At 37.9% G+C, this 27,865-nt stretch overlaps 1 protein-coding gene across 4 annotated transcripts in view; it reads right to left on the bottom strand.

Moving 5' to 3' along the window:
• LOC112103386 (connector enhancer of kinase suppressor of ras 2-like) overlaps positions 1-27,865 on the bottom strand; it is a 526,129-nt gene that overhangs the window by 86,082 nt on the left and 412,182 nt on the right. The window lies entirely within an intron of this gene.

The following is a 27,865-nucleotide window of genomic DNA, read 5'->3' as shown; positions in this document are numbered from 1 at the left end:
TTGTGGCACCTTAGAGACTAACAAATTTATTTGAGCATAAGCTTTCGTGGGCTACAGAAGTGGGCTGTAGCCCACGAAAGCTTATGCTCAAATAAATTTGTTAGTCTCTAAGGTGCCACAAGTACTCCTGTTCTTTCTGCAGATTTATGTAGACTCTACTTTATGTTATGTTAAATGGCTGTACATGGACAATATTTAATGCACGTGGAGACTTAATTGTTTTAAGTAATTTGCAACATAAATGATTTGCTATGATATCAGACCTTTGGTCACTGCCCATCCACCATAAATTGGGGCCCACCTAATTTTCCATTCCTAGCTATGTCACTGATTAAAAGTAATTTCTTTTCACATTCAGTGGCAAAGAGAGTCATTCACTTTAACGACCATGGTGAACAGTTTCAAAAACATATGTAGCATGAATTCTACATAAGTCCTGAAAATTTACCATTACGTACAATTACGTGGGTGAAGTTTCAAATTGTTTTTCCTTTTCTTTTGGCAACTGTTCCTTAGTGCTGTTTTCACTATAAGCAGTGTTGTGACTATCTTCTCTCCTAAATTCAGATTATTATGAGGCTTAAAAGTAATTAGTAGCTATAGAAGAGTCAATATCAAAGTGTAGAGAGCCCTGTAAGAAAAAACCAACACTTTGGAAATGAAACTGAAAGCATATGTAATGTGTGGGTGAGATAAATAGAAATGTCAGAAGCTTAGCTACATAGGACAGTGTAGTTTATGAAGAAAGCACATGTAAGGAAAATTGCAGAGACAATGCTCACACTATGTAAAATTCACATACTCTCAAGCAAAACATCCATAGATAAGCTGAAGAAAATAGAAAAGCAGAGGAACAAAGGTCAAAGGAAAATTATTTCTGATATTTAAACTTGATAAATTAACAACATTTTGACTCATAGGTGTACTAAAAGCAGCTTGGACAGAAGCAGAGGATAATCCTTATTAGAAAGTCATATAATAACTTTAAATCCAGTTACAAAGTACTATTTTTAAAGTAAATAGTTTAGAACAGAATTTTGTAACTTTAAACAAAATGTCCTAAATCCATTTAGTCACAAAATTAATCTTTCATTTTTATAGCAAATACTCATGGAAAGATACTGAATTAACTAGTTAGGGGATTGAAATCTTCCACATATTCACTGAACTTAATACAACTTGGGCAGGAGCAATAAAAGCTTCCCTTTGTGCCTAATCCCTGCTCTATACAGATTGTTGTTCAGTCTCTATTATTGGACCTCTCTGCTGAGACTTACAAGGGTACTATTTCTGATGATGACCAGTGCTGGTGCTAGCCCATTGGGGGCCCTAAACAGGAATACTTTTGCTCCCGTAATACTAAAACAGGCAAGTTCTTATAATAAAAAGTTAATGGTGGCCTATTGAGCTGCTTGGGACCCCTAAGCAATTGCTTAGTCTGTGTATGCCTACTGTTGGCTTTGGTAATGACCCCGTCCACTACAAACTGGACTAATACCACAAACACTTTTCACATAATCCTCCAAAAACTCAGGCAATGGTGATATCTTTCAGTACAAGTTGCTGGGTGAGCTTTAAATGTTTTGAATGTTCAGTACAGGAAAGCCCCCTAAAACATGGATCTGAGGCTAGTCGTATAGGAAACTCCACTAATTCACTAAGGCTAGGTCTACACTACAGCGGGGTTCCGACCTAAGATACGCAACTTCAGCTACGTGAATACCGTAGCTGAAGTTGCGTATTTTAGGTCGGCTTACCTGGCGGTGAGGACGGGGGAAAGTCGACCGCTGCCGCGCTGCCGCCGACTCCGCTGCCGCCTCTTGCCGAGGTGGATTTCCGGAGTCGACGGCAGAGCGATCAGGGATCGATTTTACCGCGTCCTCACGAGATGCGGTAAGTCGATCCCCGATAGACCAATTGCTACCCGCCGGATCGGCGGGTAGTGAAGACATACCCTAAGTTTATTCTAGTGTATTGCCACCAGTTTTATAGACAACACCAGTGTCATCAATGATGGCAGTAGAACCGTGTTTGTTGGGATTTTAAAAAAGTGTTATGGGAGCAGAGGAAAGAAGAGGGATGGGAGAAGGAAGTGGTTAGGCGAGGAGGGAGAGATAAGAGGTCATACAAATAATTATGTCAGAAACAAGAGAAAAAGCAGAAAGTAGGTCTCAAAAGATATAGATATATTACTGGATAAGCACCCACAATTTTACAGGACCTATTAGAACGGTACATCCAAACCATCTGAATTTCACCCATTGCTAATAAATATATCCAAACATATTGAATCCAGGAGCTAGACTGCCGACTTTAGATACAGATGTTTTCATACAGACCAAGTTACATGCGGTTCTCCTAAAAAGGAAGGGTGTAACTTAGTCCACAGCTTCTATAAACACACAGGACACAATGCTACAATCACATTTGGCTTCAGTTTTAGTTTTGCCTAAGTAATGAGTGCAGGATTGGATCTGCAGTTTTTAATGCTGATGATTTCAAAATTATTCTATCAAATGTGTCCTCTTTAATCCATGGTAGTTCTGTTGCTTTGTGAGCCAAAAGTTAGCACATCCCTGAGGCAGGTTAATGAAGGCTGCAGTAAACAGTCAGAAATAGTTATGTAAGTTGCTAACTGGATTAGCTCAAATGACTCCAGTCATCTGAGTTTTCACCTGTAAAACATCAGATATAACTGAATTAATAACAGTAGGGATTTTTCAGACTTCTGCAATATTATGTGCAGTATAGTAGAAGAAAGCAAAAATCATGCTGAGTTGACCCAAATTGGGCTGTCATTTTCTCTTAATCACAGCTGGTCAGGAGAATCCCCACAAACTTTTCCCACTTTCATTAGTGCCTTTCTGGCTTTGTGTCACTGACACTATTCCTTCATCTCAGAAAGAATGGAACACAATTGAGGCCCATCAATGCTGTTATTTAATCAGCCAAATAGGTGCCTGTAGAGTGATGTGATGTTGCAACCTCTGGAACTAAGTGCATTTGCCTTTGCAATATGCTGAATCACTAGGGAATGAAATGATGTATCTGAAAATCATACAGAAATCTCAGGAATGGCAGTGCAGTGTGGTACAGGAAATCCACAAAATTTGGTCCAGCTGATCAGCTGTATTTGATTGTGTAGCTGGAATAGTTTGAAGGATAAGAACTAGAATTTACAAACATATTTTTAAAAATATTCCCAGTAGTTGTGCTACATAGGACTCTTCTGCAACTAGCACAGACTTCCTCAACTTCATTTGCAAACCTTAAAAACCTTAAAAAAAAAAAAAAAAGAAAAGGAAGTGCACCTGAGCTGATTAAAACAGTCCATTTTAAGTGGCTGATACAAATGGATCTCTAACATTCCAGATCTCTCTGATAGAACTGCAAAAATCCAAGCATCCTTGATGTCAAAGACAAGTATATCCATTTATGAGTGAAGAATCACTGGTACAGTGATTAACCCACATTTTCTATCTATGCAAAAAAAAAAAAAATCCTAGTTACAACAATTCCTCTAACAAATTGAAATAATTTGTTATTTCTGCATGTACTAGATATCACCAAATGAATGCAACTGCTAATACAGAACCACCACATAAGGGCTACATGAAGAGCTGTTCTACATGTGGTGTCATTCAGATAAATTCATAGTCCACTCTGATTCCTCTTTAGGAACATGATTTTCATTTTTCAATAGAGAAAAAGTTAAAAATAAATAAATATATAAATAAATAAAACTGCCCTATAAATATTATTATGGGCCAGCTCTTCATCTGGCATAAATTAGCATCACTCCATTGAAATCCAAGGAGTTGCACAGATTTACACCAGCTAAGGATTTGTGCTAATAAGTTAAGTATTCCTTGGTCATGTGACTAGCTGCTGAAGAAGTGGAGCCTCATAGCTGGCGTTCACACACACACCAGGGAACAAAGTTTAGTTCACCTAATTTTATCATCCGATTTCTCTTTGTATCACCTACAAGGTCATTAAATTTATCATTAAAGGAAAAGTCACAATTGTGCCAGAGCAACCTAACCCCCTTTCTAACTCCTAGTAAAACTGCTATCATTTTGGCTTCTCCACAGCTGACAGGCTGCAGTTAACAAATCTTGAAATAATGGCCACGAGTTTGGTCTAGAAGATAAGAACATTACCTTGAATATTGTGACATCACATCACTCCACAGGCACCTGTTTGGCTGATTAAATAACAGCATTTGATGGGCCTCAATTGGTTCCATTCTTTCTGAGATGGTTCCATTCTTTCTGAGATGACGGAATAATTAGTGACACAAAGCCATAAAGGGACTAATAAAAAGGAAAAAGTTGTGAGGATCCTCCTGAGCTTCTGTGATTAAGAGAAAATGACAGCCTAATTTGGGTCAAATCAGCATGATTTTAGCTTTCTTCTACTATATCTTATTCTCCACATAATATTGCAGAAGTCTGAAAAACATCCCTACTACTAATTCAGTTCTACCATTTATCTAGTAGTGGTATATAGATTGGATGACGGCAGCAATGTATCTTGTTGAAATATACATTTTTTTATACCTCTGGTTAGCTACTGCCTACTCCACTGGTAATGGATAGAAGTTTAAATGATTATTAATTATTGTCCATAGTAATAAAAATTTTCCATAGTGCATTACAAACAGATAAGGTATGTTCTCCAATAACTCTGGGATCAAACTGGAGGCTAATCCTCTCTCTTATTTTTATTAAATTGTTTGACCAATGAGCAAGATCCAAAAGTATTTGCTGATGACTCCAGCTTGTAGTTTTCTCTTATTTATGAAAGTCACAAGGAGAAAAAAGCTGCTAATGGAGGTGGAAGTGACTAAATGTTATGTGATCAGCTTTTTAAAGAGGCTGGTTTTGTTGCATAGTTTCTGAATGGCAACACTATAGTACAGGGGTCATTTGTTGGAAGAGAGAGAGAATGGAAAATTGGCACACAAAACTGAAAGAGTTTCTAAGGGCAATGTTGGTAAAAAAGCAATCTTGGTCAGTGGACCCATCATCTTTCTAGCTTTTATTTACACAATTCTATGTTCTTAAAGACAGATATACCATATCTAGGTGTGGTTGCAATAATTTCAGATAGAAGCCGAAAATGTTTTTGAATAGAAGAATTAAGAGAGTTCAGTAATTTTTAAAAATGGAGTCAGTGCCCACTTTTAAACATTTTCCAGATCTGATAGCATATTGGGGGAGGGAAGAGGGGGTTCAAGTTCTCATGGACAGCTAGGCAATCATTTCAGACCAGTCTCTGATAATAGAATTGGCTATAAAAATATTGGTTTCACAGGAAGAGTTATAGCGCAATGGTAAGATATGGATGATTCAGAGGAAGACTTGGATATTATTGGTAAAATATGGTTGACTGTAGTGAGGGCTGCATCTGAAAGAATATGGATTCTGGGTCACAACTGCTACCTGGGCATTTAAAGAACTAAAACATGGTGGGCAAATTTCCTCAAACAATGGAGGTAAAATAAGACTACAAACTTTATCACGGTCTAATCCAGGTTGAGTCTCAACCAAGTGACCCCCATCCAAGACCTAATCTGGACCATCTGCACAATCTAGGACAGACAAAATAGAGATGTTGAAAAGGGTAACAGCCACACACTGAAGGCAGAAGAACCACTTCCTTGTACCATAATAGCCTTATATTGTCATTGACTTGGAAGGGTTACAGAACAGATCCCTGTAAAACCCACCATAAGATAACCTCTAGGGCAGGTGACTAATTGCCTAAAACTACTCTGGGATGAATCAAAAAACAAAGGTCAGAGCCAATAAAAAGCTAATGTCAAGAGATGGTTTCTTGAGAAGAGACCTAATAATTGCTTCTTTAAGAGATACTGGCATCTTGTTCTCCCAAAGACAGGCAATGACAATCTCCTCCAATGGTGGATTCAGTACATTCCACCTACAGGCTTTCACTAAGTGAAAAAGTTCATGGGTCCTTGCTGAACAGGTTTGCATGTGTTCCTGTTGTTTGTATGCAGATGGCTGTTATGTGTCTTTCTTCTCTACAAGAGATCAGCCATATCAAAGGCTAATACAAGTTGGAAATAAAAACTTGCCTTTTGATCTGAAAATATATATCAGATGGCCAGCAAGTTAAATGCTGGTGACCAACAGAAGGTAGGCTTTAAATTTCAAATTGGGGAACAAAATGGTGCAATGTGACTTCTGATCTGGCAATGGGGAGTTGTTAGGATTTACCAATATTATCTATGATCATCAATGTTTTTCCCCTTTAACTTGGTATGAAAATTAAAATCAAGTGACAGGAAACAAACTGTAACAAAGGAAAATCAGAGCATCTACTTATGTATGATGTGGAAAAACTGAACTGCATTAAAACTGGCAGGACAATATACATCTCTGGGACGGATCCTCTGGTTCGGTAAGGCTGCTTGTGCCATTTCAAGGGCAAAAGGCAACACTTACGCTGGCTTAACTGGCAGTTCAGGATTCCCCATCAATGGGAATCCTTAAGTGGTACACAGTCACCATAAGATGGGTATGGCTGAGTTGTCTCTGAGCCCTGGTGATCCGTTGGTGCCAGAATACCCACTCCCTTGGGGCTATCAGAAACCAATGTAAAATTCTGCATCTCTGAGCGTACTCTTTTATACCAGGGACCAGACTTGTGACCAGATGGCCCCAGGATAAGGATGTGTGTGCAAAAGCATTCTCCAGCTTTTGTGCCTTATCTCCTGAGTTATGCCAAGTGCAGTTTGGTCCCAGCTGAAGATTAAGACCCTTAAATATAAGTTAAGAGATGTACAGATAGGTTTTTACGCACTTTCAGTTTTTCATTTCCTGTGTAAAGTTTGCTCTATTCAGATATAAAACTGACAAGGGAGCTAAGAAGAAAAACTAACCTTTTAACATTAGGTTTATTTGTGCCAGAAGTCACAAGCATTGCTGGATTTAGGTGCAGGTGACCAAGGCAACCGCTTGGGGAGCCGGGCTTGGAGTGCTGTTTTTGTTGTTAGCGACAAAAGGGAAATAGAATGTGTGAAGTAAAATGTTTCCGGTATTCCGTATGTGGATTAATTTTTCACTATCCTCCTAGAATGTTCTAGACCTATATCGAATCTTGTGGAACCTTCCAGACTCTGAGAACTACATTTTCCTTGAACCTTCTAAAATGTTGTCAGCCGTGCCCTTGTGGGTATATAAGGGGCAGGGCATTGGCACTCAGTCAGTGAGATATAAGAATGAAGTGAAGTGAAGTGAGAGCCCAGCTGCGATATTGTGAACCTTGTTTTATTGTGTAATTGTGAAAGTGTAAATTTATAGTCTTATACGACAGGGATAGATCATGCATGCCAATCATGCATCAAAGTCATGAAATGGGCTACAAATGCAATAAAAATAAGGTATTCAAAAGTTTAACAAATGGGGGGAGGGGGCGCCGAAGATGCTCCTCACCTGGGGCACCATTTGGTCTAGGGTCCTGGTCACAAGCACAATCTTAAATAATTTAAAACTGCTAAAAATATCTGAAAGGACATAGAAGATACAACTTTGTCATTTAAAACCTTCATTGCAGCCTATATTTCAGGTTTTCAACTTTTGACATTGAACATAAGTAGTAACATATTGCCCACAGCACTTGATACCAAATGTTTTCTTTCTGCCTTAATGGATTTATGATTGACTGCACCACTCATTCTAAAGTGGTAAAGTGGAACCCATTAAAGTACAGACAAAAGGGACCAAATTCATTACTGGTGCGACTCCATTGACTTCAAATTTCATTATACAAATAAATGTTTGTAATGAGAGATACTGTACTGTATATGAAATTTTACTTCTTGCTCAGAGGAACATAAAATAGCAAAAGTATCTCATTTTTTAAATGCAAATATAAGAAAATACTGCACACGTAAAAAAAGTCTACAAAATATTTCTCCTTGTTTTTCTCCTGAACATTAATTACAATGATTGAAATAACTTATTTTTTTAAGCATGCAGTATTTACTGAGGATATGATTAATACCATTTTTAGATGAACACCAGTGAGTAGTTACTGATATTCACTGAATAAAAACACTAAGAACAGTTGCTATGGAACTTTGTGCTGGCAATAATTTCCCCACAGAACTGAGCATTCCCTTCCCCAATAAACAAGATTCCTTGTGTGCGGAATGACAGTTCATGAGAGCTTTGTGGAGACTGTGGCATCTAATACTGTGGCGGAAATTGGAAAATGGGGATTCCACTGCACTTTTGTTACTTGCAGCTATATTGAGCTGTAACATTCCCATGCAATTTGATGGACAATATAATTTTCTTTCCTTTTGGTTTGAATACTTGGGCAACAAATAAAGGAGCATTTTCTTCTGCTTTTCTACCTGGGTGTTTAGCAGCATGAAGAAACAGAGGAGAATGATGATGGGGAAGAAAGGGGGAGGGGGGAGAATCATAGTCTCGACAATCCAGACATAAAAAAACCTGACCAGATGTAACTTTCCACTATACTCTGCACAGAGCAGTAAAACGTGGCAGGAAAGCCTCTCAATAGGTGGAATGGGGAGCTAGGTGAAATGGTAGAGCTAGGAGTAAGAGGGAATGGAGACAAGAAGGAATTCCTAGTGAGAAATGTTCAATAGTTTTTATTTCTCTAAGTAGAAATAACTGTTCCTCTGTGCCTTCTATAACCCTAACAGGGGAGACAAGCAGAATAGCTTTGAAGGGCTCTTTGCCTATACTCTTTGTAGTGATGGCATGGCTCTGTGGTCACATTGCTCGCAGATCACTAGGATCCACAGAAACTGAGGATTCCATTCCCTATCCTCTCAATGGACATGCAAATTTCTCCCTTTTGAAAAAAGAAGTAGGCAGGAACTGTGAGTTACATTCAGTGTTTTCTACTGGGTTTTTACCCTCCCACAGATTTTTCCCAGGGAGATTATTTTGTGGCCTCACGTCTGCATCAGATTGCTTGGCAACCTCTTTCTGTCAACAATCACAGCTAGAAAAAAAGGGCAACCCAGGATCAACCACAAGGAACTGCAACCTTCTCCCTTGAGCCTATGGCTTCCACAAATCAGCTACTATATAGATATCCACACATTGACACATAGGGTTCCAAAGCTACAAGAAATTGCAACAAAAGAGTCTGAGCACTTTCCCAGGCCCTTCTTGTCAAGGGAAATAAGCAACTTAGGCTCACTTGACAGCCTACTTACTTGAAGTTGTTTTCTTTAATGGATATACAGTGCACTATAGTGTAATGAGTCTCATATTTTGCACATAACAGGAGTGTTTTTCAACATCTTTGCGTGTGTTTTTTTTATATATGTATCTATTCTGTTATATATTATAAAAAATTTGTTATAAAGGTCAAAGATCTGCATGGGCAGATGTCTATGACTGCGCAGAGCCCAAGTGAAGTTAATGGTGCTTTCCCAAGGAGCATGGGTCTCATCACACAGTTGTCTTTGAAAGATCTGACCCATAGTTTGTATAGCATCTGGGCAGGTAGTTTTGAATATATTTGGGAATGGGTTTGTCATTTGTAATAATTATTGGAGGAGCTGGTAGTGCTGCTGGGAGTTAAGGTGCCTGACACTTTCCATTATAAAATGACTCAAGTTGGGGGTCAATACGGTTCCATGCGAAAGAGGTTTTATTTTTGTTTTTAAAAAATCACATTACAAAAAAAGCTATGTTTAAAGAATGTTAAGGTTGCAAGGTCAAGCACCAAAAAGTTAGGAAATGCCACTATAAAGGTTGCCTGTGCAACCTTTATGAGAACTTAGCACTTCTGCAAGCCTGGCCTCAGCAGTCTCACATTACGCACTCATAAAAGGAAGAACACATAATCTGTTACCAACTGTGGTGTAAATGTTTGGCATAAGTGGTTATGTCTAGCATCAAATAGGAACTCTGTGGCAAGGATAGACTCCAGTTCTCTAAGGTGGCATTCAGCCTCCTTAATTAGGAGACTGTCCCTTCTCTCGTGCAATCCCCTGCCTCATTGTCTTCCAACTTCTGCAACAAATGGGACAGACAAGAATCTCATTCACTACATAATCCTGCTTCATTCCAGAGCACTGTCCATTCTGTGCACTGAATGAGACAGGGCTCATGGTAAAAAAAACCTATGATCACATAATTAAAGACTGTATCATAATGCATATGCAGAAGGGGACCTCAACTAATGTCTCATCGACAACCTTCATTCTGGCATTTCCTAATGTTCAAGTATTTGACTTTGCAAACAATGTTCTTTTAATGTAGTTTATTGGATGTAATCGGTTATATATTTTGTGCGTAATCAGTCTAATTGTAAATGAATCAAAGATATTGTCACTATTATTTGTGTTTCTCTGTATTCTATTTGACCAAATACAAACATTAAAGAACAAAATTGAACAATAATTGCTTATCCCTGGTAGATACTAAGAAAGATAAACATTAGTTCACATATTTGTGTTGATGGAACAAAAATATTCACAAAAAGGACTATTTCATTGTTGATTTCCAAAAATACTACTACTAAACATTCATGTGACACTTTTCATCTTCAAAGTGCTTTTGAAACATTAATCCTTATAAATAAGAAATGAGAAAAGGAAAGAGGAAGACGTTTTCTCTCCCAACTTTGTATTACTGCTTTAATTTATTTTCATTTATATCTGAAACTATTTTAATTAAAAAAAAAGTTCAAAAAACCCTTTAAGTCTAAAAACCATGTTCATACTTGAAGCAATCAGCAGGGGAAGCCGTTAAATATATTCACTGAGATCAATGTTTTTCTCACTAAAATCTGGAAATTACTTCAGTCTCTCAGAAAAACAAAACAAAATATACCCCTACAAAAGTGAAAAGCACAACTAATTTCTTAAAATATAATGAATATGAACTGCAACAGTTTTGTACATTCAAATGCAAGATGACAAAAAAGAAATTACCTTTCAGAATCTCCACCGATTGTCTCCCCTGCTCTCTGTAGAGAAGAATAAAAAGTAGTATTTAGTATCTGGTTTAAAAAAAATACTTCCTCATGTCATCAAAACCACACTATCTGTAGGAAAATGAGGTCACAGATATAAACCATAATAGCAGCTCAGTAACTCTAAGAGAAAGGAAACTGAAAACTTAGTTAAATGTCAACTAAAAGTGATTTCACAACAGAGATATAATGTTAAAAAATCTGCATTTATAAAATAATCCTTAGATGATGAGGTTATTGTAATGAAGGCTCTTTAAAATACATAGTGTGCTTTAGGGTTAAGAAATTGTATTTTCTTCAGAATAGGGCATATACTATAATATTTGCATTTCCAATTAACTGAGTGGGGATTTTAAGGAAAAGGAGGAAACTGTCAATTTAACTTACTTTGCAGCACAGAAATTATCCATATGAGCGTTTACATAAATATATTCCAGAAGTAAGTGATCTATGGATTAAAAAGAACACCTTCTGCAAAATGTTTTGTTTATGAATAACTTAAACCAAGTTTCCCTGAGGGGGAAGAAGTTTTCTCACCAGTTAAGAAAGCAATGAAATAATTTATTCTCATGAAATCAACCAAACAGCTTGAAACCACAACCATATAAGTCCTAAAATTTTCATACCATTTATGTATTCGGAAACAGATAAATGTGTGAAAGTTTTAAAAAATGAACCCTGAAAACTTTTACAATTTAGTCAGCAACAGTAACAAGCAGTATACTGTAAGAACCTAGGCATGTACTAGTTTTCTTCCTCTGAACTTCCTATGTAGGAAGATGTGTATGCATATAAATACCACTACATTAAAGTTTTACCATGACGATATCAAGCACACATGGGCTCAGAGAGGAAAAAGATTTTTGATCAGTCCTGGGTGCATATTTCAAGTGTAGAGACAGGAAGTCTTCAAGTACAAGGCATATTTCTTTGACCTTGCCTTCTTGAACGTAAATACATAGCAATATGAATATTTAAAAAACAAACCAACAAACCAAACCAACCTACCAAGACAAGACATTCCACTGCATATGCAGTGGGAAGAAGAAGAGAGAACAAACAACAAGTGACAGATGTGTAGTCATGTTGCTAAATGCCTTACTGGAAGGCACTCACATGCTCTGGTGATGAGCGCTGCATAACAACCTACACAGAATAAAACACAGTCTGTTGGTTTTCTTTAGCTATCTAGATTATGAACAAAAATGTCAAAGAGAATTTTTAAATGATAACCTTGCTCATATATATATATGTAGAAGCAAAGTTGAGGAATTTGTGCATGCTATAAAACCTACACCACATTACAGGAGAATCTAGTTTTGTGTTGAAACTACACAAAGTTTCACAGGATTTTGATACAAAATTCTAAAGGGACAAATCCTGTTCTTTTCACCTAGCTATGCTGGAAGTGCTGGACCAGATGCTGACCTCTGTTACACCAGTATAAATCTGGAGTAACTCCACTGAATTAACAGTGTTACTCTGGATTTACACAGGGGTATCTTAGATATGAAGATATTCCTTTATGTCTGATCTGGGTTCTGTAGGCATAGCTGGCCCACATCTGGCCACCTGATTTGACTGCTGTGCAGTGCTCTGGAAAGCCTGCTTAAACTCTACATAAGGGGACTCCCCTGGAAGCGCAAAGCAGACATAGTGGCTGTCCTTGTCCCTGGCATAGGGGAATTGCCTGAGTGCCTCTGCACTCCAGCCATTCCCAGCTGATGGAATGGCCTTTTGGAGCCAGAGGCAGCCAAGCATACATTAAAAGAGCCTTCAGACTGCTGTAACTTATCCACAGAATCCAGGGGATACAAGGGTGACATACAGCCAACTTTATCCTACCACCTTGAGCTGTGCTGAGCACCCTTTGGATGCAGCTCAAAATCTAGGCCAATGCCTACCAAGCCTCCCACAGGAAAAGTGCTCTGAACAGGAACCAGGGGTCACCCACTGAAATTAAGAGGCAGCAGGTTTAAAACAAACAAAAGGAAGTACTTCATCACACAATACACAGTCAACCTATGGAACTCATTGCCAGTGGATATTGTGAAGTGCAAAACTATAACTGCCTTCAAAAAAGAATTGGATAAGTTCATGAAGGATAGGTACATCAATGGCTATTAGTTAAGATGGTCAGGGATTCAACTTCATGCTCTGGGCATCCCTAAGGCTCTGACTGCCAGATGTTGTGCCTGGATGACAGGAGTGGATCACTTGATAATTACCTGTTCTGTTCATTCCCTCTGAAGCACCTGGCATTGGCCACTGTCATAAGACAGGATACTGGGCTAGATGGACCATTGGTCCGATCCAGTATGGCCATTCTTATGTTCCCCCTGACTCTCCTGTAGTTCAGCACAGCCTGGTAATGACTTAATATAGCCATAAGAGCTCAATTCTGTACTTAGTTAAACTGGTGGGACAAATGATAAAACTAGGCTCTTAGATCTTTATTAACATCTTTGAGCCCAGTGTGACAGACAGAGTGCTGGGAGCTAACAGATGAGCCAGCACTCTGATCACTTAGGCACCAATCAGCTCCACTGGAGAAGGCTGATTGGGGATATACAGTTAATTAGCTGATCTGGTTGGGAGAGCTGATGAATCAATTATCTGAGGGGTATAAAAAGGAGAATCTGGGCTAGCTGAGTCCAGTATGCTGTGAGATCTCAAGGCAGGGAGACTTCTCTTCCCCCTGGCCCTGTTCAAAAGGGCTAAAGGACAAAAAACAGTATAAATACTTTGTTGCACAAGATTGTGTTGGTGCTGGTGATGGGTAGATAAATAAATTCACATGAAGTTGCTACTTACTGGAGAGACTGAGAGGTTTCTGGGACATCAGAAGATGGTGATGGAGTGTCCCCATTTACACCCAACTATCAGTGGTTTTATAGCTTTATAAGTACCTAACACAGTACAAGATGAATTTACAAAAATGGATGAGCAGATTATTTTAAAATGTTACAAAACATCATAATTTGTGGTTCATAAAATTGTATTTAACAAACAGCAAATTGTGCCATTATTTACACAGAATGGGGCATGGTTCTGATCTCACTTACACAGTCTAAGTCAAATGGAATAACGCTAGTGTGACTAAGCTAAACCTACACACAGAGAGAGCTCTATATTATCACAATTTCTAATGATTTGCTTAAATTCAAAAGTAGGTGAACAATGAATGGGATTGCCATTTGAGTTCAAATGTCAATTTGATATTTAAAAATGGGCTTGTCTATTCTACACAGTTTTTGGACTGAATAAATATAATTCCATAGATTTATGGAAATAAGCTACCAGTAAAAGCACCTTTATACAGGTATTACTGTATGGGGGTTGCACCAATTTAGCTATATGAGTTTCTAAACTGGTATAGTTAAACACTGTTGCAAACTGGTATAAAAAGTGAGTGTAGATCAGCTCAAAGAGAGATGATGATTGTTGGTGAGATCTATAATTACCCACATCATTACATTAAGGCATTCCTTGGGCCTGATTCTCCACTACTCTGTTGCTACTTTGAATATGGAAGGATCCTACCAGGATTTATGGATTTATTAAAAGAATAAGCCAACAAATATGTCACCAACTAATTTACTTCTAATTTCTCTGACCTAATCAAATGATCAAATTAAGGTTACAACTGAAATTCAATCAATAAATGAATGGTTCAATTCATCTGGGTTGTCAATTAGTACACTCAATAATTAAATCAATGTATAAGATGAACACAAGAATTATTTTAATACTTTACAGGAAAGTTAAGGAAAAATAAGAATCTGCAATAGACACAAGCTGTCCCTTGCCTTTGTTTTAAGGAAGTCCAGCTCTGAAAATTATCTTTATAGCATCCCATTTTTGTGTCCACCTTAAGTTTCTCTGAACATACTGCTTATATTAGACTATTTACTTAGCTTATTTCTCATCCCACATTAATATGTCCGCATCTTTCTGACACACTTACACAGATGCAGATATGATTAAGTCAAGTACATAGTTTTGGAATAACACACTTTAACCCAAAATAATTTCTTACTAATTAGATAAAAGACTTTGGGAGTTTTAGTGTCTACCTGGGGAAACAGTAGCATACAAAATCGCACCATCAGGGTTGCGGTGGCAGGGGTAGGGGTGACGCAGGCCTACCCAACTCCACTGCATCCCGGCCCAGGGCCCTAACAGGGGCAGGATCCTGACCTCAACACACTGACCTTATCTCAGGCAGAGCTGCAGCCAGACTAGGGTCAGCTGCCCCTGCGCCACTTCCTATCTCCCACTCGGGATGTACCTTGAGCCGTAGTGGGTCCTCTGGGTCATCAGGGTAGAAAGCCCGTGGCAGACCCGGCAACTCCTCTGTGGCTTGGTCATTGGCTGGCTCTGGTAGCACTGGCCAGTCCTCAGCTCCGCAGGGGTCTGCAGTAGTCTCCCAGATTGGGAGCAGCCAGGAGGCGTCTGTCTCCTTTGGTGGATGCAGCCCAACTGAGCTCCAGGCCCCACCTTTAATACTTCCTGTTCTGCTCTCTGACTTCCGAGGGGAGGGGCAGGCATGGCCTGGCTCCGCCCATCAGGATTCAGAGTTGTCCCTCCCCCTCTGGCTCAGTGGGAGGCCACTCCGCCTCACTACAATCCCCATTGGCCTCCTGCCCCTCAAATTCCGCTGCTGCCTCCAGCTCCCCACTCAGTCTCCCCATTCACATTTTACAGTGCCCAGCCTGCTTCTAGTCCTAACAGTGTCCTGTCTAGCCCCGACAAAAATAGAGTGGCAGCCATTTTGCCTGTGGGCATGGTTTCTGTCTCATTGAAAAGAGTAGTCAGTGGCAGCCATCTTTATTAGGGGTAGCCTCACGTCCACATACAGATAGATTGTAAGGAAATAGCAGTCATCTTGCTGGCTTCAGCTTCATTGAGAGTAATGGGAGATTGCAGCCATTTTGAATAAAGGAAAATCCACAACCTGGCAGCCTTTCATTACGTTTTCATGAGACAGATAAACAAACAACCCAACATCACTACACTCAAAAATATCATGAGAGTTTGCAATGATGTGTTACAGTCTTGAGTGTCTAAAGTTAGCCAAAATGGATTTGGATGCCTAATATGTTTTGCATTTCTATAACACCTTCCACTTGAGAATATCCATATACTTTTCAGACTTTAAATAATTTAGCCTCACAATATTTCAGTGAGGTAGGTAGTATTATTTCCAACTTACAGATGGGGAAACTTAGCCACAAATAAGTTAAGTGATTTGCAAAAACTGGAATAAAACTGAGGTATCAAAACTTCTCATTCTCACCTTCAAATCTCTTCTGTCTACATCTCATCTCCCCTGTTCTCCTAACTTGTCATGCCACATTGCTCTACTCCTCCCACCAGCAACGACAACTTTCTCATGCTATTCCTTATGCTGGTAATATCTTTTCAGATCCTTTGTACCATTCATTTTCCTTCATTCTTCAAGAGTCACTTAGCTTTCCAAAGCTAACCTCCTCTCCACAGCCCCTGCCCCACTTTACTCCCTCAAATACAAACATAGTATATTAATGTACAAAAAATAGGAAACTACAATATCTATCCTCATAAAATTCTAAAATGTTCAAGTAAAAAAAGCATGTAACACTTGTAACTCTCTTTGTTCATATAACCCAACATCATCCCACCCAACCATCCTTTGTTTGTTACCCTTTACTGTGCCATTTCTACTAGTAAATTTTAGACTAAGTTGCTCAGGACAAGGAACTTTCTTTTACTATTTATCTGTAAAGCACCATGTTTATCTACAGTCCTACGTAAGAAATAAATAGCAATAAATAATAAAAAACTACAAGACTGTCCTTCATCCCTGTATGATACTGTTTTAAATTTTGATGAAACATTAAGAAATGGAAATAAATCAAATACGATTATTGAGCCTGAGTTAGGAATGTGTTAATATTATGTTATGAATTCAATATAGATCCAGGCTACAGATCTGTAATAATTTTTTTTTAAGGAACACCAAAGCTCAAATGCATCCTATGTATACACTTTCAAAAAAGGTCATTCATTCTGGTGATGTTCAGGTAGGGTTTAAATATTCCAGACATATACTACAAGCTGTGACTATCCAGAAAGATATCAGTTTGAGGCTATCCTGATGTTACATGTAAGAATTTGTATACTATATCTATTAGAATTGGGTGTCAATTAGATTAATTAATTTTTCTTCCCGACTGTTTACCTTGGTAAGGTTTGAAAGATTTCTGTTGGGAGATATTTGCATTAGATATATTTTTTTGAGGTGGCTCTACTCTCCACCATTTTTGTTAATTACTCCTCTTGTCATGTCCATAATACTTCAAACAGCCAGTCTCCTTCAAGAGCAAAGTGTGCAACGAATACACGTATAAATGGCACTTGCTATCATAAAGGCATTAACGACAATGCCATTGCACTTGTTTAAAATATGAGAGCTGACGGTCCATACCAAAGTCATGTTTGGGGTACTAAATTAGTATGTGAAGTTTCACAAAGGTCCCACAAAGTTTATCAGGATTAATAAAATGTATACATCTTGGAAAATTTACATCTTTCCAAGTTGGAATGTTCTCTGAATGATTAGCACACAGGACTGGGAATTAAGAGTCCTGCACACTATTGCTGGATCTGCCACTGCTGCACTCTAAGACTTTGCATAAGTTATTTATGCCAAAAATATCAAACTTTTGGTGTATAAAGTTAAGCACCTAAGACATTATTTAGGCACCAGAATAAGTCGCCTGATTTTTACAGTGACTTCAGTTACTTCAATCGTAGCGGCAGATGATCAGCATCTCTGAAAAAAGAAAGACATTTATTTAGGTTCTTAACTATAAGTACACAGTTTTAAATTTTCAGCCCTGAACTCTGTCCTTTGGTTTCCTCGTTTATAAAGTGGGGCCAAAAAAACTACCTCCTTACCTCACAAAGGTGTTATTAAACTCTATTAATGTTTGTAAAGAGTGCTTGGAGATCCTCAGATGAAAAATAATACATAATTGCAAAGTATTATTGTTATTCTGTACCTACATTTATATAAGAAATCATACTCACCCTCTGATAAAGTGTCCATTTCACAAAATGAGAATGAGAATTGTGCTATTAACCTTTACATAGACAGTGCATTATGGTGATCAGAAGGATACTTTTTGCCACCTGCATGCTACATGTATAAAGCATTTTAAAAAGTCTTTGTTCAGTAAAGCAAGAGAGACAATTTTGCTGAACACTCTAATGATGCCAAGTCACATGTAAATGTCTCTAGAAATGTTTTTAATGTTAATTTCTTGCACATCTATTTCCATTGATTGACACAACCACCTTTGAGAGAACAAGCAGGACGATTGCAATCAGTGACTGATACTCTATATTTCAACTGCACATTCTGCTTCAGATGTGATTGACTGACATTCAAAATACACGGTAGTGACAAATGTAGCTGCAGACTTTGCCAAGATGTTTCAAATATTCTGCGGAGATCCTGTATAATTATTATACATTAGTTTCCATATTTGATTTATGGAATGTCTTTTGGATTAAAATGTTGCCATGGTAAATATGTATTTTTAATCAAAACCAGCGTACATGCCGGTATTAAAACATCTGTAGTACAATATAAATGGCAAGACAGTAAGTAGCATCTTTATTTTATATCCTTTCCCCTTCTTAGCTTCCTAGCTATTTTGCATTATATATCGTTCAGAGTGATGGGTCTGTTTCCTCTTGTTGCTGCACACAATGCCACTCTCTCTCACTGATCAAGTTACAATAACTTATCTAATGCTGATATCAAAGACGGCCTCCCTTCAAATAAGATTTTATAGTGGATGAAAAGTACTTCTATGATAACAATGTTGCACCCTTGCCCTAGGAAGTGAGGGAATTTCATCATCTGAAATGAGTGCATTCAAGCTTAGTAATAGTGCATGAGCCACCACTCAGCATAAAATTCTTTAATAGCTTTTCCATTTTAAGCAGGTGAATACTAAAAGTGACTTCATTCTTCCCCCCCCCCTCCACCCCCGCAAGTAAATTAGGAGGCACAAGCCTCAGTGCCTACAAGAAAAGAAAACTTATGTTGGAGCTATCTATAGGAAGAGTAAAGTATTCATCTACATTTTCTTGAAACATAATGTGAAAGATCATTCAGCATACCATACTTGTCAGCAGCACAGTATCAGTTAAAAGGGTCACAATAAAATCCTGATTAATAAATGTCAGAATTTCTGCTGCAGTAAAGTGTTATTAAAATATGAATGAACCAAGCTGATCTCCCTAGAATTACACTGGACAGCTAAAGCAACCTAGTAAAAGAACTTTTAGAGACAGCCACATCATCATTCCAACCATACTACTGCCATCCATGTATGATTTATTCATATTAAAAGACTAAATGATTTTTTTCTCACATGCCTCTTCATTCTGGAGTTATTAATTTGAGACATTGAAAAATGGAAAACTCAGTCCATTTAACTGTTTCCTGCATTTTTTCCTCAGAAGTGTTCCCAATGTACACAAAGCATGTATATGCTGGGATGGTAAGGTCGCAGCAATGCATTGGCTGGGGGACCTGGATGGAAAAAGAGGGGAGCTGGCGGAAGCCCCCTGGCTAGATACTGAATGAACATGGGGTACCTGTGTTTCTAGATTTAGAAACACACTGAAATAATGAACAAAAAATTAAAAATATTACAAGTTATGAGGACGGCCTCAGTGAAATAGATCACCCTGTAGCAAACCACCTCTGATAAATCAACTGACATGTGGGGTGTGCTGCTGATATAGCTACAATGGAACACACAACTGTACACAAGCAATGTTTTCTGCACCTGCAATATGTATGTATTTCTTATTTATTTCGGTATTCATATGTTTTTTTAGCGCAATAAGGAGCTGATCATACACTCATTGACATTGATAACAACACTCCCATTGATGTCAGTGGGTAAAGGATCAACACCTACATATGAAATATGCACCTAGCTTTCAACATAAACACCACATCACTACACCACGTCTCTCTTTACTTTGAGATAAGAATTTATTGTCATTTTGGTGAAGCACTGCTTTAAACTGTAAATGAACAATCCATCTCAGTGCACAGAAAATGATGGTACAATAAAGTGCTGGCTGTACTGTCCACTACAAATAAACAAATGTATAAATGGGTCCAGACTAGAATTCCTTTGAACTTTTGGAAAATTGAATCTGCTTCTGAGTTTTGCAGCTCGGGCTAACCTTTCAGAAATTGCTGTACACTAGACCACACCATACCTTTAAGCAGAGGGGGGGAGGTGCTGTCCGGCTTTCAGGGGAGAGGGAATAGCTCCTTACAGCCAGGAGGGGTGCAAGGCTCAGAAGCAGCTGCAAAATGGGGGATTGGGTCAGTGTGACAAGGCTGACTCATCCCCAGGGACCGGAATGGCTGGAGAGTTCAAAAGGGGCAAGGCCAAGCGGGAGAAACCCCTTTTCCCCGGACCAGGAGGAGCAGCACCCACCTTCCCTTCCCTTGAGGTGTCAAAATAACAGGTTTGGTCAGGTCCTGCTGTGGGCATTGTGCTAGCCACTCCTTTTTAGGGGGCTGGGAAGGAATTTTTTCCTCACCACCAGATTGGCCTAGGTGGAGTGGGGTTTTTTTCCCGCCTTTCCCACAGTGGGTTCAGGGAGAGCTTTGTTATGGTGAGTAGGGAAGGATGTTAAGTTATGATATCACAACTCATTATTTAAGTGTCTAGCGGAAGTCCAGTGCAGGTACTCCATAGAGAAGGGATACAGTGACTGGATAAGTGGCTTGGTTAAAGGACTTCAAAAGGTGTTGGTTAAAGGAGCAGAACGGGGGATGAAGGGGTGGGGGGGTTTGGGGCTCCTATGACTGGTACAGCAAGGAGCCAACCTCCCTTTCTTATAGCCTATCTTAACCCTTGTTTGGGGTCGGGGGTTGGGGAGGGAGAGGAATGGTAAGGTCCCAGCAATGGGTTGGCTGGGGGGCCTGGATGGAAAAAGAGGGGAGCTGGCAGAAGCCCCCTGGGTAGATACTGAATGAACATGGAGTTACCTGCACTGTACATTTTTATCTGCCAAATAATCCCAGATATCTAATAATAAAGTTGCCCTGATTAAAACCATATCTAGTGTCTCCTGCCCTTCTTTCGGTATAGCCGGACAATGAGCATGCATCCTCTAGCATAACATACATTTTTTACCCAGGTATTACCTGGTCTAAAATTTTGGAAAAAAACCCTGCAGAAATTATGTTTTATTTCCATGATCCAGAACTAGTGATCTAATTGGTGACATTCAAAGTTTACATCAGATACAAGAACGCACTGTAAAATTGAAGTCAATGGATGTGCACCAATCTAACGCATGATTCTCTTGCATTGAAGTGCTGCATGCATATGAAACCTCTTTTCTCCATGTGCACAAAACCAAATTGAATTGGTGAAAATCCAGGTAAAAAGGCCTACATTTCACAAGAGTGGGTGTTTTGAAGTAAAATTAGATGACTATGACTAGCTAAACCTATAGCAACCAGAAAAAAAAACTTCATGTAATGCACATGTGAGCTACTAAATGTTTGCTTCAGAATTACTAAAAAGAATCTGCTCAGAATTACTTTAAATATTTTAACTAGCCATATTTTAGATACTATTATATAGTTGTTATTACATTAATCAGCCTCTCTATTATTCTGTCTACTGAATGTCTTCATATTCTGACAAGGAATAAATATAGATGTATAGTATGTATCCTACACAGGCTGAGTTTAGTAACAGATTAATTGTCTGCTTCCAATCCACAGAATTTTCATGTATCTTTTAAACTATAATTATGTAAACTGAAGGCAGAAAATTAGTTGTCAGCATAAAGCTGAGTTTTCCCCCCAATTAGAAATCTGAATGATCTTTTCTTAATTACATTAAAATTAATGAAGCACAAAAATGCCTTGCAAATAAAGGAATAATAGCATCTAAGTACTAGTAAATATTATATCAGTACATTTTTTTCTGTATTTTAAATGAGTACTTTCTGCATTTTGGATCTGGTCAGAACACTTTTGATGAAACAGTTTTTCATTTGAAAATACTGTATCAATTAAACATATTTTTCCCCATGAAATCATATTGATTTTTATGAAATTTCCCACAAAATAATTTCAAAATGAAGAATGAAAAAAATTTCATTTCAGAAAAATGTTTTGGAAAATTTTGAAATTTCATTTTGGAATTTCAATTTTTTTCATATCTTATTTTGTGAGGTTTTTATTTTTATATTTATTTTTTACATTATTTCATGACATATTAGCTGTAGTTATATGCACTACTAGTGGCATGTCATAATATGACATAATATAATAGTTGAAATATTCTATTCTATTTTATTTATTTTTAAAATAATTAAGGGCATCTGAAACTTAGTACTCATTGAAACATCTTATCTTTTTCTTTATCAAATTGTTTTCTGTTTAAGTTGTAATGAAACAGTTCACTGAGAAGTTGTGGTTAGCCAACTGACTTATATTCATTGTTACATTATAATTACCTTGATTAAAACTAAACAACTAAATAAATGTTCCAGGAAATCCATTACACCAGACATAGTACTGCTTTATATTAGAGTCCACCCAAATGAAGTAAAATGTGGACTAGCACAGAATACTAGGTTTCTGTCCCACAGCAAAACCAGCAATCAGTGTACCGACAGTAATAGGAGCATATACAAAATATGAATCAAATGATGAAAATTTAATCCCATGCAAGTTTCTCTACAGCAGATGAAAGATCAAGACTCACAGTAGGGAAAGCAAGTCTGTGCAGGGAAAATTGTGTTTTAAAATGCACTCTACTACTTTCCCTTGAGATACCAAATGTTCTAAAGGGCACACTGTCACCTAATTCTAATCAATCTTTTAAACTAGAATTGAGTACAAATAACTTTTTCACAGCTCACACTTAAAGTTTCTAAATTCTGGGGAACAAAATAGTAACTAGTACCTAAGCTTACAGAAAAGTCTGCAAATGAAAACCATCAGTTTTACTCAGTCAGCAATCAATGAGATAAGTTTGAAAATGAACATGGGGAGCAGGACTGGTAACAATACAGTCTTTAGTCATGCGGTCACCAGTTCAAATACAGCTAGTGGTAATTAGGGCCCCGTCCTGCAAAGAAGTATGCATGTGCTTAACTTTACACACTGCTTATTTGCATACTTTGTGCTTAACTTTATATGGCTGTGAGCAGTATGGAAATTTAAGAACTTGCTTAAGTCTTTGCAGGATCAGGGCCTAAAAATTATTGTAATCAAAAGTTTGTTTGGTAGCTTATATAAGTCAGTCCATTTTCTATTGGTTTTGTAATCTGGTCACATCCACCAGCACAGCTGACACTAACAAGAATCCTTTTTGGTCACGGCTTGACTGAATTTGGAACCCTCTATCATTTTAGGGTGTGTCCACACTGCAAAAAAAAGTGAATTATTAACTGGGGTTAGCTAACCTGAATTAGCTAATTTGGGTCAACAGAAATGAAGACATGTCAGCTCAGATTTTAATTTGGATTAGCAACATGCATTCACCCCAGGCTGACCTACAGGCTCTCTCTCACACTGCTAATCTGCTATTTTAACCGGATTTGGCTAATTTGGATTAGCTAACCCGAGTAAAGAAGACACCATTTTTGCAGTGCAGACATATTCTTAGAGATAGTCCTCCCAGAACAAGATGGAGACACATTGATGGTTCAGCATAAGGTAGATGGCACTGTAGCTACCAGTGCTGTAATCTTTTTTGAACAGATTTCATTTTCCAGCACTGTCACCTTTCACAAGTACTAAACTCTCTTTTAAAGAGAGATTAGTGTAGCAGAAATTGGGACATTACACTCAAAACACCAAGCTTTTTTGGTTGTTCTGCATAGTCCTAATCACCTTAACATTACATAAAGAAATCATTTTAATGTTAATAAGTACATTATTTGTGGAGAATAATAGGTAAAATGTTAGGAAATAGAAAAAACAGTAGATTAGGCTTTTATTATTAATTATTATTATTATTATTATTAGGCTTTTAATTTTCTACTATTTAAATGAGAAAAATAAACTAAGTTCAATATGTATGAAACTTTGTATGCACATGTATCAGAGGGGTAGACGTGTTAGTCTGTATCCACAAAAACAATGGGGAGTCTGGTGGCACCTTAAAGACTAACAAATTTATTGGGGGATAAGATTTCGTGGGTAAAAAACCCACTTCTTCAGATGCACATGAATATTATCAAAATAATTTGCATTGCTAGAGCGCCTTCCATCTTACATCCAAAAACATTTTATTGATACTAGAAATTTAACCCCAGGATGCCCTGTGAAGAATATATTCCAATTTTATATGTGAAGAAACTGACACAGAAAGAGATTATCAGGAAGGCTAAGGCAGAGCCAGGTAAAGAACCTTCCTGCCTCCCACTGTTGTGTCTTTCCCACAAAGTCTACCTTTCTTCCATTGGTATGAACTAGGAAATAGGCTTTGTTTGATCACAAATTAAAACATAAATAATGGTAATTTTATCCTGATTATTTTATTTATGTTTCTATTGAGTTTAGAGAACAGAGTAGTTCTCCCATAACTCATTTAACATATGTAATTTCCCACAAGTGAAAATTAAATATGATGCATGCTAGTAGAAACAGAATTGCCTTGTGGTTTGGCAGAACATGGACCTATGATTCTAGGATTGTAAGAGAAGTGGTTTCAAACCCTGCGGTGGGTCGTATATTTTTATTATTCATATATTGTCTAATTTTCAAAAGGTCCTGAGAACTCAACACACACTGAAGTCAGAGCCAAAGGCACACTACAACTCTGAAAATCAAGCCAATATTTTATCTTATTGTCAAAAGAATCAGTCTATTTCTATTTGTTTAAATGGCTCCCACTTGTTTAATATTGCTGATATTTTAGATACTACTTCTTTATATGGATGATTGACTCTTTGCTTAACTTGGCTTCTCCAGTCCACTGCAAGTGAATTGTTTTTATTTCATATAATTTCAGCCACTGAAAAAATAAAATATGATACTACATTTTTAACATACATTCAGATTTTTAAATAAAATACTACTAGTCTTGATTAATATTAATATTAATATTCTATTATTAATTAAAAATTTAAACTTCTGTTCTAATCAGGTTCTTATACAGCCCCAGCACTGTAACATCTCTGTGTCTTGAAGAAGTGCAATAAGCAATGTGACTAACCTGTCTCATTTGTTTTCTCATTCTCTCCCCAAAAAGAAATTGTGTGGGGTTTGTTTGGAGTTTTATTTCATTTAAATTTTTCTTAAATTATAATTTAATATATTATATATACCGTGTGCTACCTGTTTACATTAGCAAAAGCAAAGTCCAGGAAACGCACCTTGCACTTGGAGCAAAAGGTAATCAGGTTTGCAATGGTCCTTATTTCCAGTGTGAGTTTGTTCCAAAGTCTTGGACCAGCCCCAGAGAAAGCTCTGTCTCCTGCACAGGCAAAATTTGTCCTTACAATGGACAAATTTTAGGGAGGGGGGAATGTGCCTGAGGAGCACAGTTGTCATCTGTGGTCCTTGTCATGGAGCTTTAGCAATTATGTAACCTGGATGCAGACTGCTGCATGCCTTGAAGATAAGAATGAACACCCTGAATTTGACCTGGGAAGGAAAGACAGTGTAAAAAGCAGAGGACAGATATGATGTGTTCATGGTAGCCTGAGTTATTAAGGAACTAGGTTGCCATGTTCTGTAGGGCATAAATTTTTAGCAGTGAGGGTAATTAACCATTGGAACAATTTACCAACCATCACAGTGGATTCTCCATCACTGACAATTCTTAAATCAAGATTGAATGTTTTTCTAAAAGATCTGCTTTAGGAATTATTTTGGGAACATTCTATGACTGGTGTTACATATGAGGTCAGACTAGATGATCGCAATGGTCCATTCTGGCTTTGGAATCTATGTATTAGTTGGAGTTTTCTGAGGGTGGATGGTTTCATGACCAGGTAAATAGCATTGTTGTAGTCCAGATGAGAGGTGACAAGAGTGGATATAAACTGAGGTTAGGTCATCATCTGCCAGGATGGGATGCAGTGTCCTGGTCTGCTGTAGATGACAGAATGCATTACTTGCAGATACACATCAGTGAAGAATGTGGGAGCACGCAAACTGCAGACTGAACTGACAAATTGTGGTTGTGCATCTTCAACCAATGGAAACTGTGCCACGTCTGCAAACTGCTCAAAGTGCTTCCGTCTTGCTTATATTCAGTTTTAGCCAGCTGTTTTTCATCCATAAACTGATCTCATCTAAGCACTATGCCAGGTTAGTGACAATGGTGCTGTAATATGCTGTCAAGGATAGGTAGAACTATGAGTCATCTGCATATTGTTGGCACTTGGGTTCACAATCTCTACCCAGTTCTCTCAGTGGCTGGATTTAGATGTTGAAATAAAATTAAAAAGGTTGTAGAGCAGTTTTTAAACTAAGGGCTGGGGGAAGCCAACAGGTGCGGAGGAGCACTGTGGTTTGGACAGAGGCATCCCTTAGGGGAGGATCTATTAATGGAGATTCTCTATGTCCTAGTAAGGAGGAGAGGATGGAAGATGATAAAATACAGGTAGGATCTGATGAGAAACAGTCAAATGAAAAAAAGTCCCATTCAGTTACATCATGTAATGGCAGACAGCTAAAAAGTGACAAGTTTTCAAAGTGCTTATATACCAATGCTAGAAGTCTAAATAATAAGAAGGGTGAACTAGAGTGCCTCGTATTAAATAGGATATTCATATAATAGGCATCACAGAAACTTGGTGGAATGAGGCTCATCAATGGGACACAGTAATATCAGGGTACAAAATATATCAGAAGGACAGAACCGGTCATGCTGGTGGGTGAATGACACTATATGTGAAAGAAAGCATAGAATCAAATGAAGTAAAAATCTTAAATGAACCATACTGTACCATAGAAACTATGGATAGTAATTCCATGCTCTAATAAGAAGAATATAGCAGTAGGGATATATTACTGACCACCTGACCAGGATGGTGATTGTGACTGTGAAATGCTCAGGGAGATAAGAACGGCTATTATAATAAAAAACTCAATAATAATGGGAGATTTCAACTATCCCCATATTGCCTGGGTACAAGTCACCTCAGGACGGGATGCAGAGATAAAGTTTCTTGACACCTTAAACGACTGCTTCTTGGAGAATATGAACATAATTTGTTGGGGAAGAGTCAACATAGTTTTTGTAAAGGGAAATCATGCCTCACGAATCTACTAGAATTCTTTGAGGGGGTCAACAAACATGTGGACAAGGGGGATCCAGTGGATATAGTGTACTTAGATTTTCAGAAAGCCTTTGACAAGGTCCCTTACCAAAGGCTCTTAAGCAAAGTAAACTGTCATGGGATAAGAGGGAAGGTCCTCTCATGAACTGGTAACTGGTTAAAAGATAGGAAACAAAGGATAGGAATAAATGGTCAGTTTTCAGAATGAAGAGAGGTAATAGTGGTGTCCCCCAAGGGTCTGTACTGGGCCCAGTCCTATTCAACATATTCATAAATGATCTGGAAAAAGGGGTAAACAGTGAGGTAGAAAAATTTGCAGATGATACAAAACTACTCAAGATAGTTAAGTCCCGGGCAGACTGCAAAGAGCTACAAAAGTATCTTTCAAAACTGGGTGACTGGAAACAAAATGGCAGATGAAATTCAATGTTGATAAATGCAAAGTAATGCACATTGGAAAGCATAATACCAACTATACATATAAAATGATGGGATCTAAATTAGCTGTTACTACTCAAGAAAG

The sequence above is a fragment of the Terrapene carolina genome, unplaced genomic scaffold (assembly GCF_002925995.2).
Source record: "Terrapene carolina triunguis isolate 2854851 unplaced genomic scaffold, T_m_triunguis-2.0 Scaffold131, whole genome shotgun sequence".
Lineage (NCBI taxonomy): Eukaryota > Metazoa > Chordata > Testudines > Emydidae > Terrapene > Terrapene triunguis.
The sequence above is the reverse complement of the archived record's forward strand: the minus strand, read 5'-3'. Positions and strand labels throughout refer to the sequence as shown.